At 38.8% G+C, this 17,881-nt stretch overlaps 1 long non-coding RNA gene across 2 annotated transcripts; it reads left to right on the top strand.

Annotated features, from left to right (window-relative positions):
* Window positions 1-376: 376 nt before the first annotated feature.
* Window positions 377-17,387, top strand: LOC143103199 (uncharacterized). 2 transcript variants are annotated; one of them, XR_012982746.1, is made up of 3 exons: window positions 377-476; window positions 2,016-2,127; window positions 16,988-17,387. It is a non-coding gene; the product is annotated as an uncharacterized LOC143103199 (long non-coding RNA). The 2 variants fall into 2 exon arrangements; XR_012982747.1 differs by having other exon boundaries at window positions 16,996-17,387.
* Window positions 17,388-17,881: the final 494 nt, after the last annotated feature.

The following is a 17,881-nucleotide window of genomic DNA, read 5'->3' on the forward strand; positions in this document are numbered from 1 at the left end:
GAATTGCATCCACACATGATTCCCACACGAACGTCTTAAAATGACTACCTGAAACTTTATTGAATGCTACCTCTGACTAAGAATACAGTAGCCTACTTTGCACTTGTAGTTACTTGCACTTCAGTCTTTTATTTTGGAATCTTAAGAGCAATAAACATATATTGCAATGTTAAATAATTCATGTTTTTTCATTCAGATATGTAAATAAACATGTATAAGTTGCTATTAGTGAATTAATGGGGAGATAATCGATAATCGAATCGAATCGAAATCGAATCGGACTGAAAAAATGAATCGTTAGATTAATCGATGCATCGAAAAAATAATCGCTAGATTAATCGTTTAAAAAATAATCGTTTATCCCAGCCCTAGTTCCAGCTCAATTCCACTGAAAAGAGGCTGGCAGCTTCTTAAAAATTTGGAAGACTACGCTAGACCATCAGATCAAATTGCTGAACAAACAGCGTACCAAAATGGTAAGTATATTTTTCCCCACAATATGTTCTCACTTTTGTTTAAGTAAGGGATAATGGACGACACAGTGGTCTGTTCACAGAAGTTAATGCACGGTCGAGGTTGTAAAACGGCCCCGACGCGAAGCGGAGGGCCGTTTAAACCTCGTAGTGCATTAACTTCTGTGAACAGACCACCGTGGAGTCCATTATCCCGCTTATTCCACTGTTGCCACTTGCGTTGTGTTAATTTCCTGTTACAATTTAAACGTTTTAATCGCTAAAACTGTCTTGTTTGTAGAACTAATTTCTTCCGACACATATCAACTAATTTCTCAACTCACAGGACAAACTGCCGTTACTAGTTCTAAATGGATGCTACGGCCAAAGGTCAGTCGTTAGTTCTATCTCTCCCGTTGTCAAGCGGGCGTATCCCAAGATTCTGATGAACTTTAGCTTTAAAACATCGCTTTTACTTAGCCTGCTGTCATCCATCTAGCTAAAAGCAACCTCCGTCATATGCTACAATGTTGCAATGTTCTGAACGTCTGCATTTTACAGCTCGGATGCAACGTGACAGTTCATTTAAACTTCACAACGAGTTCGGCGAATTAACATACAAGTGTGATACGGCCAAAAAAATGGATCTACTTCATAGGTGTGCAGATAACATACGATTAATGGTCGTTCTAAATTACGTAGGGCAATGGGAAATTCAACCAAGCAGTGGAATAACCTGCTATAAATTACAGCATATTGTAACAGGAGTGAAAGGGCATTCTTGTAACCCAGGTAAACTAGGAAGTAGCGTTGCTGCGGTCGAGGGATCGAGAAATAGGCAAGTCAGCATCTGCAGTCATGAATAACTTACCAGTCAACATTTATTTTGCAATTAATAGAATCTGTAGCATGCAAATCAAACCAGCTATTAGCCTAACTGAAATAAAACCATGATATATCTAGGTATGGTGAAGGGTATGTGATGTGGGGCTATCTATCTATCTTTTAATTACAAAGGCCAAGGGAACTTTATCAGGATGCATAGTATCCTGAGTCCATTCAATAACTGGCCTTTAAAAATAAAAATCTGCCTGCCTCTATGGGATTTTAACATAGGGGGTTCCTTACTTATGCCCCATGTATTTTAAGGAATAACATTTATTAATTTACGATACCTTCATTCACAAAGAATATTGGTGTGTTTAAAGGTTTGATTTTTTCCTCATTTTTTAATTGAGGCATTAAGATCAATTTCCAACAGATGATTTATTGTATTCCTCTGGTTGTCTTAACTTATGCACAGTTGATGGTTTTATAAAGACACCCCTACACCAATAAATAGTTCATGTAGACTGTCACACAATGGTAAGTGGAACATTGGCCACAGCTTGTAACAACTTAGGGATGTGTACACAAGGATGTGTAACCTTGTGTAACTTTGTGTAACTTGGGAATTACACCAGAAAGGAACACGTTTCAGCTAATAAAAATCAATGACTGGAACTGTCAGTTTCAGAGCTATTATTACCACACTGATAGATTGATTTTGCTTTTTATTTGCAGCCTACGTTATGCACTGTGGAACGCTCTGCGGATGGACAGCTGTGGAATCCGCAAAGGTCAAGAAGGCTTTTGTTACGAGGGCTGGAGGTTCCAAAACATCCATGAAGCTGGGGTAATTTTCTCTTATTTTAAATTATTTCCAATTGTGGTGAGCATTATTGGTGGGCTTTTTATAAAGGGTAGGCCTCTATTGCACTAAAATTATTCAACCTTTATACAGTTAACATCAAACTGTGTAGCTATGAAAGCTACAAAATCACATTGTCATAGAAATGATAGAGGCGGAATTTCCACTAGGTTTTATGAAGATATTTTACAGATGGGCTGAACATACATCAAAAGTAAAAACAAAATGATTAACTCACCAACAATATTTGTTGTATGGTGTATACCAGGGATCACCAAATGGCAATACCACGCAAAACTGTCACGTCCGTAACGCCAACTAGGCTAAATATGGATGTGACAGTTTTGCGCAGAATTGCCCTGGACCTCTTCTATTCTGAGACAGGCGATTTTTAAAAGCGCCAATTGGAAGCACCTCTACTAGACAAAGCATATTGAGCAAGCATAGGGTATAGGCCTGTCAAACTCGATTCCTTTTAAGGATCCGGGTTATTCTGAGTCACTCACTAAACTGATCCGGGTTGAATGAGTCACTTGAGTCAGTATTGCTAAATCACAAAGAAATTCAGTCCTACGTTCAAGCAGTGCAGTGGGGTGCTTCATTTCGTTAAGTGCCTTCTCATGTTGGATGTGGATCCTCCATGATTTGGAACCAGGTTTTTGCAGTACTTGCATTTAGCCTTTAGAGTTTTGCTCTTCTGGTCAAAGTGCATCCACACATTGTTCATCTTTTTGGTGCTCATGTTCAGAAACGTTGATCTTATTGACAGAGAGGGTAGCCTATATTATAATAATTAATTATTTGTTGTTGTTTTGTTAACAATAGAAAAGTTTGCCTAGGTCTAATGCTACTCTGCTACACAATATTTATTACCACTGCTATATACTAATAGTAGGCTACTAGGAATCTATTCTAATAAGTATTATAGGCTGCTAATACTAGGCAACTAATATTATTATTAATCATAGCTATACTGTTAGGTAGCCTAATATAATATAATATAATATAATATAATATAATATAATATAATATAAAATAGCCTAATATAATAGCATCAAAACCTCCACCCACTCTCGGGAAAGAAAGCAGTTTGAGCCAGACTGTTTATTTATTGTCTTAACCTAGCCTAAGCAATTGACTTTCAATGTAGACATAGAAACAGGAACGTAGAAATGCCCAGCAGTGAATCAATTATTATTATTGTTATTATTATTACTACTACTACTACTACTACTACTACTATTATTCTCATTAGGCCTATTATTATTATCACCTTGACACGAGTAGAAATTAGGCTACTCGCTCCTCTAAAGATCCACTCATGACAACGTAGCCGGCTGATCCGACTGACTCAGGTAGGCTAGCCTACTCAAGCAACAGAGCTTGCAATGTTTCGGACTGTCTTCGCGACCTAATTGCATTTTAAAGTAGGCTATGCGTGCAGAACATATGTTATTTCAGAAGTGAAAGCATGGCTTTTGTTGTGGATTTGTTTTTCACCTTGACGAGGAGTTACTCTGCTCTAAAGATCCACTCACGACAACGTAGCCGGCTGATTCGGCTGACTCGCACTCATAACAACGTAACCAGCCTGCCCGGCTGATTCAACTGACCCGGGTAGATACTCAAGCAGCTCCATGAGCGTGCAGTTCGGACTGTCTGCACGACCTAATTGCATTTTAATTAGGGCTGGGCGATATATCGGTATTACGACTACGACCGATATATTTTTGAAAACGATATGTAGTAGAGACAATATCGTAATACCGGTATTATGTCAAATAATGGGCCATTTTATCAAAGCCACTTGCTCTTCTGTGTTCAGACCATTCAGATAGCCGCAGCTCTGCTCAACTGCGCCCCTTACGTGTGCACGTTCTCCCTCGCAGCACTACAAACTTTCAAACATGACGGACACTGAGTCAGATTTTGTTTACCTTGATCAGAGGTTGGTGCTGATGCACATCAACGGCTAGACCGAGAATTCTCGTTGTGAAATCAAAATTCCACTGGAGCTCCAAGCGGTTTTGTACACGCAGATTTAAGTTACAACACTGTTTAGCAGCTACAGCTCTTTGACTCACGGTAAAATGTCATTTTTGGTACATAGCCTAGCTAATTTAAATACACTGATGAATGCTTGCGTTTAGCGACAGTAGCAGATCTAAAGTCCTCAGGGAGACAACCTAAACGCTGATTTTATTAAGAGGATATGCACGCGACTCGCGAGCAGTTAGGGCATCATTTTTTATGATTCCTGAAACCCCATTCAATCGTGCATAGGGATTTTTCTTACGAACCGGAACATGCAAAAATGAACGCATACAAAACGAAGGTAGCGTCTATCACACTCTTGATGAGTGACTCAGTTACGTTGTTTAAGTAGCCTAATTGTTTAAAACTATTTTTGTTGTTGATAGCATCATGTCTAGGCCATCATAGTCTACATTTGCTTGTCATCTAGGCCCTATCAAACCCTTACAGGTAAAAAAAACTGCATTGTGTGACAAAACTGCAGTTTTTTTCAAAATAGCCTATTGCATTGTGCAGTACAATGTAGGCCTGCGTTGTCAGTCAGGGTCAACTTTTGGTCTTTTGTTATTTGCACAGCTTTATCAGAGCAACTGTAGCCTATGCCTATTGTAGGCCTATGTTATTGTTTACACTTTTTGCACAGCTCTGTTAGAGCAGTCTGAAATTAATATAATTAAAACTGTCTGTGTTGTCATAATTTTTGTGTTGAGTGAATATATGAAGCACTTCGCTCTTTCTGTTTGAAATATCAATATCGTATCGATATCGTATATTGCCAATCAGCCCAAAAATATCGGGATATCAGTTTTGGTCCATATCGCCCAGCCCTAATTTTAATATGCTACATCTATACACCAAATCTAATTATGTCTAGGCTACATGCAGAACATTGAATGTTATTTCAGAAGTGAAAGAATGGCTTTTGTTGTGGAATTGCTTTTCACCTCGAGGAGGAGCTAGTCTACTCGCTCTTGCAGATCCACTCATGTCAACGTAGCCGGCTGATTCGACTGACTCGTACTCAACGTAGCCTAGCGGCCGGCCGATCCGACTAACCCGGATTGCTACTCAGCCACTCCAATCTGAGTCCCATGGTCTGCGAGTCTGCAATGTTTCCGGCTCTGCGGGAAGTTGCTCACTCAGTCGCTTGAGTTGATTTGTGTTGTGGTTGCCTACGAAATTGTTACATTTTTGGCAACTACGATGGCTAGGGCTAAGAGGCTAGCTAGTGTTGCAAGAGGTTTGTGTGTGGCGCTGTTTATCGTTTTAGATTGAATTGTAGTAGGACTCAACTGATCCGAGTTAATGATACTAGAGACTCGCGACTCATGGGTTAATTTAAAGACACGGGTGAAAGATCCGAGTGAGTCACGACTCAAACACCTTTAATAGGGTAGGCTAGGCCCATTCAACAGTGAACTGAGACCACAGAAGATTTTACGATTTAAGAAGGCAATATGATTGATCCACCACAATCTAGTTAAGCCGACATGCATTCACTGCCCAACAACGTGATGTTCCTGGGTTTCCAGGATTTCGGGTCAACATAAAAAAAACTAAAAAAATTAAATTAAACTTGCTGATTAATGGATTAAACAGCCTTGTCTCAGCTCAAATTTTATTTTAAGTTCACGTTAAGATCTTTAAAATAGCCAAGGCTACTCAGTTTTTCTCCCCAATCACTCTTATCTTGCCTTATTTCTCCTCATTTCGAATGTTGCCTTTTAGGCTACTTATTTTATTTCACATTAAACATTAGGCCTAGGCCTACAATCTTCTTGAATTTCCCCTTGGGGATCAATAAAGTATCTATCTATCTATCTATCTATCTATCTATCTCTATCTATCTACAACTAGGCTCCATCCATCCATCCTAATATTATATATACACAGTGGCGATTCTAGACATTTTTAACAAGGGTGGCACTAGTGAGGCACTGATTCAAGGGTGGCATGAGGCAAAACATCCAGATAAACAGAAACAGGCTCAAGATGTGAAATTAGCACAAATACATTAGGGACACCAGATGCAAACACCATACTCATAAATTGAAGGACAAAAAAACACAAATACCTTACTCTCACATTCAATGTCTTTGTATTTGAATAAAATTTAATACAAACATATTAAAGTTAATTATCTAAGTTGTCTGTCACTGGGCTATGCTGTTCTAAAACAAATTCCATCATGGGGACATTAAAATATAATCAATTTTATTATATTACTGTAAATGAAGATATACAAAATATACTCATCCAAGACATTTCCCCCACTCTATGGCCATCTATTTTTGTAGCTGTTACAATAATTTGACCTTCTTTTTTGTCTATTTGTTTATTTTCTCAAGAAACTTGAGGTTGGTATGAAGTAGGGGTGTAAATATTAATCGATTCGTATCGATGCATCGATTATACAGCCGACGATACGATGCATCGATGCGTCTGCAAGAGTATTGATTAATGTGTTTATTTTGCCGCCTGTCTGTTTGCCTTACTTGCTATTTTCAGCATCCACTCCAACATACTCCTAAGCTGCAGGTGGCGCTAACTTCATATATTGTCTTCTACTTCACACTGCTTCACACACGTTACTTAAGTTTCAGTCTATCTATCACTCAGTTGAGTCTGACTTTCAAGAGCGATGGAGCCGTCGGAGCGAGCTGACAATGAAAGTGAAGTGTTACACACTCCAGTCGGCGCCAAGTCATGGGTGTGGAGGCATTTTGGCTTTAGAAAAACAGATGGAGCAGTGGTAAGAGATGTTGCCGTTTGCAAAGAGAAAGACTGTCAGTGTGAGATAAGATACTGCGGCAATACGTCGAATCTATCTGCACACCTAAAAAGGCGCCATGGTATTGATGGCGAGTGTAAAGAAAAAACACAGGCTTCCACGCCCGCCACATCATTGACAACGTTTTTTCCCCCAAAGTTGTCGAGCACTTCAAAAAGAGCAAAAAACATCACCAAAGGCATTGCGTTTTTCATATGCAAAGACATGAGGCCCTATTGCGTCGTAGAAAACGAAGGCTTTAGATACCTGCTCGAAATTCTTGAGCCGAGGTACAACATCCCCTCACGGCAACATTTCAGCGAGTCCTACATTCCGATTTTCTACACCAAAGTTCGTGATGAAGTTATTCAGGGTCTGATGAGTGCAGAGCGAGTAGCCATAACTTCAGATGGATGGACTTCGTGCACAATGGAGTCCTACATCACTGTAACGTGTCATTTCATTGACAACAAATGGCAAATGAAAAACCATGTTTTACAGACTCGCAGACCTCTCAAGTCTCACGCATTGAGCGTGAGACACACGCATTTCAATGACTTCACACGCTCACACGCCACACATGGCATTTCTCACTCCGAGAAATTATTAACTTGCCCGCAAAGAAATTTCTAAGGGCTATATTTTACAAACGTGTCACACAACGTTGCTGTCTGTGCGCTCATTCTGCTCAGAGAGCTGCTGTTCAGTTACTAACCTATCGGCCAATCAGAAAATAGGATTTCTCAACCAATCAGGAAATAGTTTTGTTTTGCTGTGGGTCTGCAACGTGGAGACTGCTGGTCTGCGGAATCGTGGAGTGAAATTAGGCCCGGTGCTTTGTCTGATAATTTGCTGCGATCAAGATACCGCGGACCGACAAAAAAAGAAAACAAACGTTTCTGCTATCGATGTCATTAAACATGGAGCCATACAATAAAGTGGTGGTATGAGCGTTCATTCAATGCAGGCGTCTGCGCGAGAGAAACTGAAACTAATCGATAACGTTGATATCAAAGCTCCGCTTCAACCTGTTGAATGCTATTTAATTGTTTAACAACACTTTGTTAGAACAACGTTGATTTGTGGAACTTCCATAGAAACAGAGCAGAGACTGTATAATACACTGTATAGCACTGAGTATTGTATAGTCAAATTTGAATATAACGTGGCCAAAAGCTTTTGTAGCCTTCTTTCTATCTGTTAAAGATCAACAGCTCAGTGATTTACGCCTATCTGCTCGCCAAAAAAGCTGGTATTGTGTTTCCTGAATCCTTACATTCAGGCATTCAAATTAAACTTCATTAAAAAACATGTATTTTTTTTCTCCATTTCCTACCAATGTATGATGCTTGCATGAGGGAAACATCTTAAAACAATAGCACCCATTTAATTGTTGCTGTTTTGAGAAGTATTTATTTTCTTATGCAAGCATCATGCAACCATGCAAAAGCAATGAAACTAATTATATCTTACATTTGTAAAGCAGTCCTCTGATGTGCATGTCACAAAACATTTAAGTGAAAGTGCATGTATAACAATATAGGCATAATAATGATTGTGATAATGATAATGACAATTTGATTTGGAGGGAGTGGGGTTGGGTACGTGTAGATGAGCCCTATGACCCCAAAGTCTGCCATGACTGGGCCTCAGGTCAAAGAAGTTTGAGAAAGGCTGGTTTACATAACCTGCATCAGATTGAGGTTTGCAGTGATGCGCCTGAAGGCACGGGTTGAGGACCCAGTCAGTTACGTCACAATATGCACATTTGTTTAAATTCATACCTGCGTAATCACCATGATCATGACTTTGAATCTTTAAAAAAAAATATTGACATACCTACCGACCAATTTTTTTATTTTTTTGCCTGTTACTGCAAACAAGAATATTTTTAAGGATGGCCTCATGACTGTGAAAATGGCTGACATTGAACCACAGTGCTTTAAATGGGAGCCCCCAGTATCAGTCATCAAGGCATCAAAATCTGCACTTACAACACACAACATCACTCATAAAAACACACACACACGGACAGAACCACCACTATTCAAGAGACCATTTTGGGGCTAAATGTGCTTTTTCTCATTTGGTTGTTTTCTGTTTGTTTAGAGCAGAATGAGCCACTGCTGTTCAAAGGGCCCATTTGGGTGAAATTATTATTATAATTTATGTTATTATTATTTATTATTATTTACTATAGGGTTCTAGAATAAATAAAACAGTGTGTTTGAAATACTGGAATTTGTGCTCTCTCATGAAGCTGGGTCGATGGGACATGGGGAGGGTGGGTCTGTTGATCGGGGGAAGGGGGCGTGGCGACACGAGTAGTTCAAGCAGACGTAGGACTTTCATGTAGGCCTACTTCGACCAGGGGGTAGGGGGCGTGGCACTGTGCCAATGCCACGCCCCCTCCCCCCTGAGAAACAAAGTCTCACTCCTTGCAAACTTCAAAACTTGAGAGCCCTGGACTCGTGTCTTGGGAGACACTCATTCAGGAGTTAATATCGGGCAGGTTCTGAGAAGTGCGTGTGAAGAATGGGGTATATTGGACAAGGCTCCGGCTCTCGTCACCGACAACGCTTCTAATATGATCAAAGCTGGTGTAGAGGCAGGGTTATCACCACATATAAAGTGCTTCGCGCACACACTGAATCTGACAACACAAGATGGCCTGAAGATTGCTGCCACAGAAAGGGCGTGTGAGAAGAATTGTGAGTTTTTTTCACCGCAGCGCAGATGGGAACACAGTTTTGAAGGAGAAGCAAACTTTGCTGGGGCTTCCACGCCACAAGCTCAAAGCAGACGTGAAAACCCGATGGAATAGTTCTTTCGAGATGTTGGAGCGATTTCTTGAACAACAAGCTGCGGTGATGGCGACACTTCTCGACAAGAAAGTCAGAAAAGGCGTGCACACACTCAGTGAAAGTGATCTCTTGGCTGCCGAACAAATGGTGAGTCTGCTAGCCCCGCTAAAGGCTGCTACCACTTTGATGTGCGAGGAGAAGCAACCCACTGTGTCCATCGTCGCACCTCTCCGAATGAAGTTGTTGACGCATTTCGAATATGCACCGGATGACTCCCCCTTAATCAAAGACATGAAACGACTCATGTCTGATGATCTTAGAGAGCGATATGTGGACGAAGAACCATTCTTACTTCGAGCAGCTGCTTTGGACCCCCGATTCAAAAAGCTTCCTTTCCTGGGTGATGAGAGAAGAAACCAAACCTTTGAAAATCTCGCTGAAGAAGCAGCACAGCTGAAGGAACAGAGGGTAGGTTGTTTCTCATCTTGGTTCATTTAGTGATGGTGTTTAATTGTATTTAATAGTAATACTGATGAACTTGTTGTTCCATTGAGTAGGCCTACTCTAGCTATTTACTAACTTTGCGTTTATGTGTTACAGAATGAGTCAGAGGCCCAGCCTGAGGAAACACCTCCTCACTCTCCTTGCCAGATTTCTATGGAGCTAAATGAGGTGTGTGGTGCAACCACTAAAGGTATGTATTCATACATTGTAGACATACTTGATATATATATATATATCACAATAACACACGACTAATCAAGTCTTATTTTTTTATTTCTGTGCCATTCTAGAATGCCCTCCTGTTTCCAAGAAATCAAAGGTATTGGAGGACCTTTTTGGCAACTCCTTCTGCACTGAGGACCCAAGTGTCAGAGACAAAACATCCAAAGAACTAGCCCATGATGAAGTTAGGAAGTACAGAGATGTTGCATATTTGAGCCTAGATGGTAAGGTGTTAGATTGGTGGAGAGCTCACCAGGCTGAGTTTACTCTCCTGGCAGATCTGGCCAAGACATACTTATGCATTCCTGGTACAAGTGTACCATCAGAACGTGTATTTAGTACAGCAGGGGACATTGTGCGTTCAGAGCGTAGTGTATTGTCTTCTGAGCATGTGGACCAGTTGATTTTCTTGAAGAAAAATCTGTCAAGGAGCACCACTGAGAGTATTGAAGTGTAGAGGTCAGGTTTGGTTGTTTTGCCATTAATGGGCTGTAGGCATATGTTCTAGACCAGCCATCACCAAATGGCGGACCGCGGTCCGAGTCCGGACCGTGACGTGATCCTATCCGGACCCAGACCATAATAGCCTAATTTAGATTGTCACGTAAGATTTCAAAGCTGCGCTAAATGTTTTGTTGGTTAGGATAACAGCATTTACTTCAGGAGCTTCAGGAACCATCATTTCGCTTGCTGCTACTCAGCCAGTGAAATCTGTGAATTCTGATAAAGTCGACTCAGTGAGTAAAGTAGCCTACTATGGAGAAGAGACTGAAAACGAGCGAGGAGAGGAGACGGGACGAGAAACAATTAGATCGATATCTAGACAGTTTTGCGCGGAATTGCCCTGGACCTCTTCTATATATTCTGAGACAGGCGCCAATTTGAAGCACCTCTACTAGACAAAGCATATATTTAGGCTAGGCCCATTCAACAGTGAACTGAGACCACCGAATATTTTACGATTTAAGAAGGCAATATGATTGATCCACCACAATCTAGTTAAGCCTACATGCATTCACTGCCCAACAACGTGGGTTTCCAGGATTTCGGGTCAACATAAAAAAACTAAAAAAATTAAATTGAACTTGCTGATTAATGGGTTCAAGGAACCAGCTGTGGAATATCCATCCTTGTCTCAGCTCAAATTTTATTTTAAGTTCACGTTAAGATCTTAAAAATAGCCAAGGCTACTCAGTTTTTCTCCCCCATTAGGCTACTCTTATCTTGCCTTATTTCTCCTCATTTCGAATGTTGCCTTTTAGGCTACTTATTTTATTTCACATTAAACATTAGGCCTAGGCCTACAATCTTCTATTTCTTGAATTTCCCCTTGGGGATCAATAAAGTATCTATCTATCTATCTATCTATCTATCTATCTACAACAAACAAAGTAAAGGCAAAAAAGGTGTTTCTTTGTTGAACAAATTGGGATGCAATGTGAGCCTTGAATTGGATGCCATGCAGGAATTTGCTAGGATCTCAAAACCGGATTATGAACATGCTTTGCCATAGAGAAACACACGATAGCGTTGGATTATAAACATGCTTTGCCACAAAAACAGACAAAAACGTGGAGTTAGTCCTGCTATATGAAGTTATTATTTTGCTGTCACTTCGTCTGTTTTATAACCCAGAAGGATATACTTGGTATCAAATGATAGCCCTGTGTCTCCTCTTTCATCTGATATGCTTGCCATATCTATGCGATCACGGGTTCGCGAGTAATTCAAACGAGAGTAATGGGTGCACAGGTGAACGCAGAGAAGTATAGACTGTAAATATGATGCAATTTGATTTAATTTCATGATTTTTTAAAAATGTCATACTTCATCGTAAAGACAAGTGCGTAGTCTCTTTGGAAAGCCCCGCTTCTTCTCTGTCATGCAATAAAGGTTTCATCTCGCTGCGATGAACAGTCACAGAGCAATGTAACAGAGAAGAAAGGGTGTGTTTTTTGACGCACTTTGCGTCAATCGGGTTCTAAGGGTTAATGTCATTTAGAAATAGGCAGCGCAACCTTTGCAAACTTTTACATCTGGAGAGAGCTCCTTGCTAACTAATTATGCTAGCTCAGGTCATGTATGTCATTCGTAATTAGTGCTAAAATCATTATTGAACATGATCCCTTCTATGAACTTGATAGTTTTTTATTTACATTTATTTTATTTAATGACAGACAACAATGAATTGCATCCACATATCCTTATGCATTATGTGCAACTATTATTCACTAGCCTAAAACCGTGAGACTGAAGGCTACAGTAATTACTCACGTATTTCTTAAAGTGACAAACTACTACTACTCAATTACACCTAGGCCTACACACCACATTAAAATTTGCCTAGGTGTAATAGTTTAAAAATAAATATTAAGTATTCAAATGACTAAATATGTTTAGCAATTAAGCAGATTAATACTAATTATGCAGATTAAAAAATACTATACATTAACTGTACACTTTATATGAATTCGAAGGTATATGAAATAGAAACATATGAAATAAGCCATAATTTTCTGTGTGTGTGGAAAGAGTCAAGCAGAATCTAGGATGCCCACTGGTGTGAATGATAACACTATATTCAATATTACTGATGATGTCAAGGTGGTCTGGGCCCCCAAATCAAATACATTTTTTAAGAATTATCGAAGAAGTATCGAAATCGCAATTCTTGATGTGGTATCGGTATCGAAACAATAATTTTGGTATCGTGGCAACTACACTAGTCTAATTTCTTAGGATATGCGCAAACAATACTTTGGGTTTTCGCACCGCCAGCAATGAATCAACATAATCAGTCGAAAGGAGAGGACAGCATATCATGGGGAAGTGTTGTTTTAATTGTCATTATGGATTTGATCTGGTGTTTTACAACCGCATAATGGGTGTGATGTAGGTCTTAATTTTCATGTAAGTGGTCTTAAAAAGGTCTTAAAAAAAGTCTTATTTGGGGTGGTCAAACCTGGGGAAACCCTGTAATGGAAAGAAGATACCGAAGGCTTTTTTGCCATATTGAGTCAGCTTTACTTTCTTGTCCATAACTTGTCTATAGACGGGTCAATATAGGGTTCAACGTCAAAAAAATTGATACAAAAGGTTTTTTTTATGGATTCTGGTACTGTTGGACATGCTAAATAACATACTAAAAATCTAGTAAAATCTGACCTTGGGAAAGGGGTCATTTTCAAAATGGCTGCCAAAATGGCTGTCAACAGGTTAGAATGGCTATATCTCAATTACTATTCAGCCTGAAATTGATATCAAATGATGGTCAAATTAAACAAGAATAGGATTTTAAATGTTAAAATTGAAAATGTTTCAATGCTCTACCTTTTTCAGCCATAAATTAAAATCAATGCGTTTTAATACAGAGCAAATGCAATACAGGATTATTAACCATCTCCATGGCATGGAGGAAGATAAGACATGTCTTAACTGGTGTTATATCTCATCTAGAGGTTATATGCTTTTAGAAAATATATGGTTTGGGGTGTTTAATCTGTTTTGCCTGGACAATATAGGCTAAAATGTATCCCCTTTACACTAGATTCGTCTATACAGAATAGAGGGCAATGCATTGTTCATGGCATGGAGGAAGATGGGACATGTCTTAACTGGTGTTATATCTCATCTGCAGGTTATATGCTTTCAGAAAATATATATTTTAGGGTGTTTAATTTGTTTTCCCTGGACTTAACATGCCAACATATATCCCCTTTACACTAGATTCGCCTATACAGAATAGAGGGCATTGTATTGTGCATTCATGGAGGAAGATGGGACATGTTTTAAATGGTGCTATATATTATCTACAGATTATATGCTTTCAGAAAATATATATTTTAGTGTGTTTAATTTCTTTTTCCTGGACTGTACATGCCAACATCCCCTTTACACTAGATTCGCCTATACAGTACATTATAGAGGGCTTTGTATTGTGCATTCATGGAGGAAGATGGGACATGTTTTAAATTGTGCTATATTTTATCTACAGATTATATGCTTTCAGAAAATATATATTTTAGAGTGTTTAATTTGTTTTTCCTGAACTGTACATGCCAACATATATCCCCTTTACACTAGATTCGCCTATACAGAATAGAGGGCATTGTATTGTGCATTCATGGAGGAAGATGGGACATATTTTAAATGGTGTTATATCCTATCTACAGATTATATGCTTTCAGAAAATATATATTTTAGGGTGTTTAATTTGTTTTCCCTGGACTTAACATGCCAACATATATCCCCTTTACACTAGATTCACCTATACATTATAGAGGGCATTGTATTGTGCATGCATGGAGGAATATAAGACATGTCTTAACTGGTGTTATATCTCATCTAGAGGTTATATGCTTTTAGAAAATATATGGTTTTGGGTGTTTAATCTGTTTTGCCTGGACAATATAGGCTAAAATGTATCCCCTTTACACTAGATTCGCCTATACAGAATAGAGGGCAATGCATTGTTCATGGCATGGAGGAAGATGGGACATGTTTTAAATGGTGCTATATCTTGTCTACAGATTATATGCTTTCAGAAAATATATATTTTAGGGTGTTCCATTTGTTTTCCCTGGACTGTATATGCCAAAATGTATCGGCTTTACACTATATTTGCCTATACAGAATAGAGTATGTATTATGCTTGGTGTGGAGGAAGATGGAAATGTTATTTTGTTGATTAATGTTATATTTCATGTACAGGGTATATGCTTTTACAATATGTAGAGTAGAGTTTGCGAGTAAGTGGCTGTTTTATGACTTTAATGAACCATGACCCATGTACTGTATAGGCATGCATTGTATATTTGTGTAGATCAATAATTGTTGGCATCTATCATTAGGGGGGAGCTATTTAAACTGAATCTTAAACTATATGCATAAGTAGATCAGAGATAAGTATTATATCATTATTCATCATCCCCTGACTCCTCTGAAAGGAACTTGTGTGGATTGTCACATTGTTCATTTTGACACGTTCCACAGGCAGCAGTGCAAGGTAATCCATATCTTCTACACGAACAGCGGAGTGTCTTGCAGAAATGCACACAATTAAGAACAGTTGACTGTCTCTGTACTTGGATCTAACATGAAAGAGTATTTGATTGAGGTTGATTCCATTCCATTCGGTAATCAGTATCTGAAAGCTAAACTGAGGGAGCGGTACGGGAATGACATATGTTTCACAGAAGGGAAAGGTTTTGAAGGCATGGTGACACTGAGAGAGAAAACATCATGCATCCTCAGGTCCTACTATAAAAAACATTAAAAAAGGTGGAGATGAAGAGTCATCAGTGACCTCTTAATCTGATAAAACATGAAAAACACTTTCCTAGGCTGAATAATGCGTCAGATATAGCCAAAATTAGCTTCCGGTGGCCATCTTGGACGCCATCTTGAAAATTCTAAGTCTTTGAAAATGATGATCTGATACTTTAGTGTGACATATATGATTCAGTGACCGCTAAATCTGATTAAACACGAAAAACACTTTCCTAGGCTGAAAAATGCTTCATAGCCTAAATTAGCTTCTGGTGGCCATCTTGGATGCCATCTTGAAAATGACAAGTCTTTGAAAATGATGAACTGATACTTTAGTCTGATGTATATGAATCAGTGACCTCTAAATCTGATTAAACACGAAAAACACTTTCCTAGGCTGAATAATGGTCAGATATAGCCAAAATTAGCTTCTGGTGGCCATCTTGGACGCCATCTTGAAAATGACCCCTTTACTGGGGTCAGATTTTACTAGATTTTTAATATGTTATTAAGTACATCTAAAGGTATCATAATCAGTTGAAAAACCTTTTGTATCAATTTTTTTGAGGTTAGGTGGTTTTTTTTTCATATATTGACCCGCCTACTAGGTTATGACACATTTTATTGTTCTTTGTCCTTTGGACAGTGCCTGGTGAGCTGTCACTTAAACCTCACTGATCACAGGAGAAATGTTCCTGTTGAAACCCACTATCAGAACTAAACAAGGCAACGCTGCATTTAGTTGTTATGCGTTCTGACTATGGAGCCAGCTCCCCGATGACAAAAAAAATTGCCCAAATTACTTTTTTGACATCAGGACTCTGAACTAAACTATTTTCAAACTTTTTTTTTTACACTGAATAGGCTTAGTCCAACCAAAACAAGGTTTTGCCTAGTGATAAACTGGATAGGGGTTAATCCTAGCCTGACAATACAGTTTACTCACTAGATGAGGTGAGGGAATTCAACAAACTTATTTAAGCTTGACAAATATATCAATACAATCTGTTTTTCAATTGGGCAACATATAGCAAATGTGAGTGGTAGCTATCACATCCCCCATTCTGTGTTTAAGTGATTAATAAGGTGTGTCTGATCTTTGTGCTGTATCAAAATTCCCACAGTTATGAAAGCAGACGGTCAAACAAATGTCTTACTTTGTATTTTTGAGTGGCTCACAAACTAACAATGTTCTATTTTCTGCTCTTCTCTCCCTCCTCCCTTTGGGTGGTTCCACCACCAGGATAAAAGACGCAGATTGACCAGCCCACGCTTTCATCCACCATTGTACACAGTATGGCACGCTTTGGCACAAGTTCAGTTTGTTTATGTTATTGTTTATTAGTTCATTTCTCCATGTTGTTTGATTTATAGATAGACTTAAATTGTCATTGTGCAGTTGGTCCGTACAATGCAATTTGCTTGTGCAGCTTTTAAAAATTATACTCACATACACACTCACACACACAAAAAAATAAAAAATAAGAATACACATTATAAAAAGAACATATCAAGGCATTAACATGCTTCCATTGCTTGAAGTCCATTTTAAAGTGCAACTGTGCAAGCTCCCATTGCTTAAAGTCCATTTTTAAAGTACAACTGTTTTGCTTTGTTTTATAAAATAAAAGTTTGAAATGCTATGGAGTGCCCTATTTTTTGACCCTCAAACTGATATCTCAATTGTAACTCCTACTTCTCAACAGTTTCTTATTGCAATGTCTCCTCATTTGCTCTATTATTTATCCTAAGGAGAAACAAGTTGTAAATGAGACTACACTCAAACATATAAGAGATCTCCCGTATTTCTCCTGCTTCTCAAACTAATATCTCTTATGTGACTCCATCTGCTCTATTATTTCTCCTAAGGAGAAACAAGTTGTAAGTGAGACTACACTCAAACATATAAGAGATCTCCTGTATTTCTCCTGCTTCTCAAACTAATATCTCTTATGTGACTCCTACTTGTCTTATTGCTATGTGTCTCATCTTTTGCTTGTTTTATTTCTCCTAAGGCAAAATTAGGAGAAATAATTGTGACAAAAGTAATACTTAAATGATCCTTAAAAGAGAATCACCATTTTGCCTCCTTAGCAACAGAAGGGATACAAATGAGAAGCAAAAGTTTCCTCTGGGA

The sequence above is a fragment of the Alosa pseudoharengus genome, unplaced genomic scaffold (assembly GCF_046254945.1).
Source record: "Alosa pseudoharengus isolate Yale_2024_CS ecotype anadromous, Long Island Sound unplaced genomic scaffold, YU_APseudo_1.1 YU_APseudo_1.1_scf_4, whole genome shotgun sequence".
NCBI lineage: Eukaryota > Metazoa > Chordata > Actinopteri > Clupeiformes > Clupeidae > Alosa > Alosa pseudoharengus.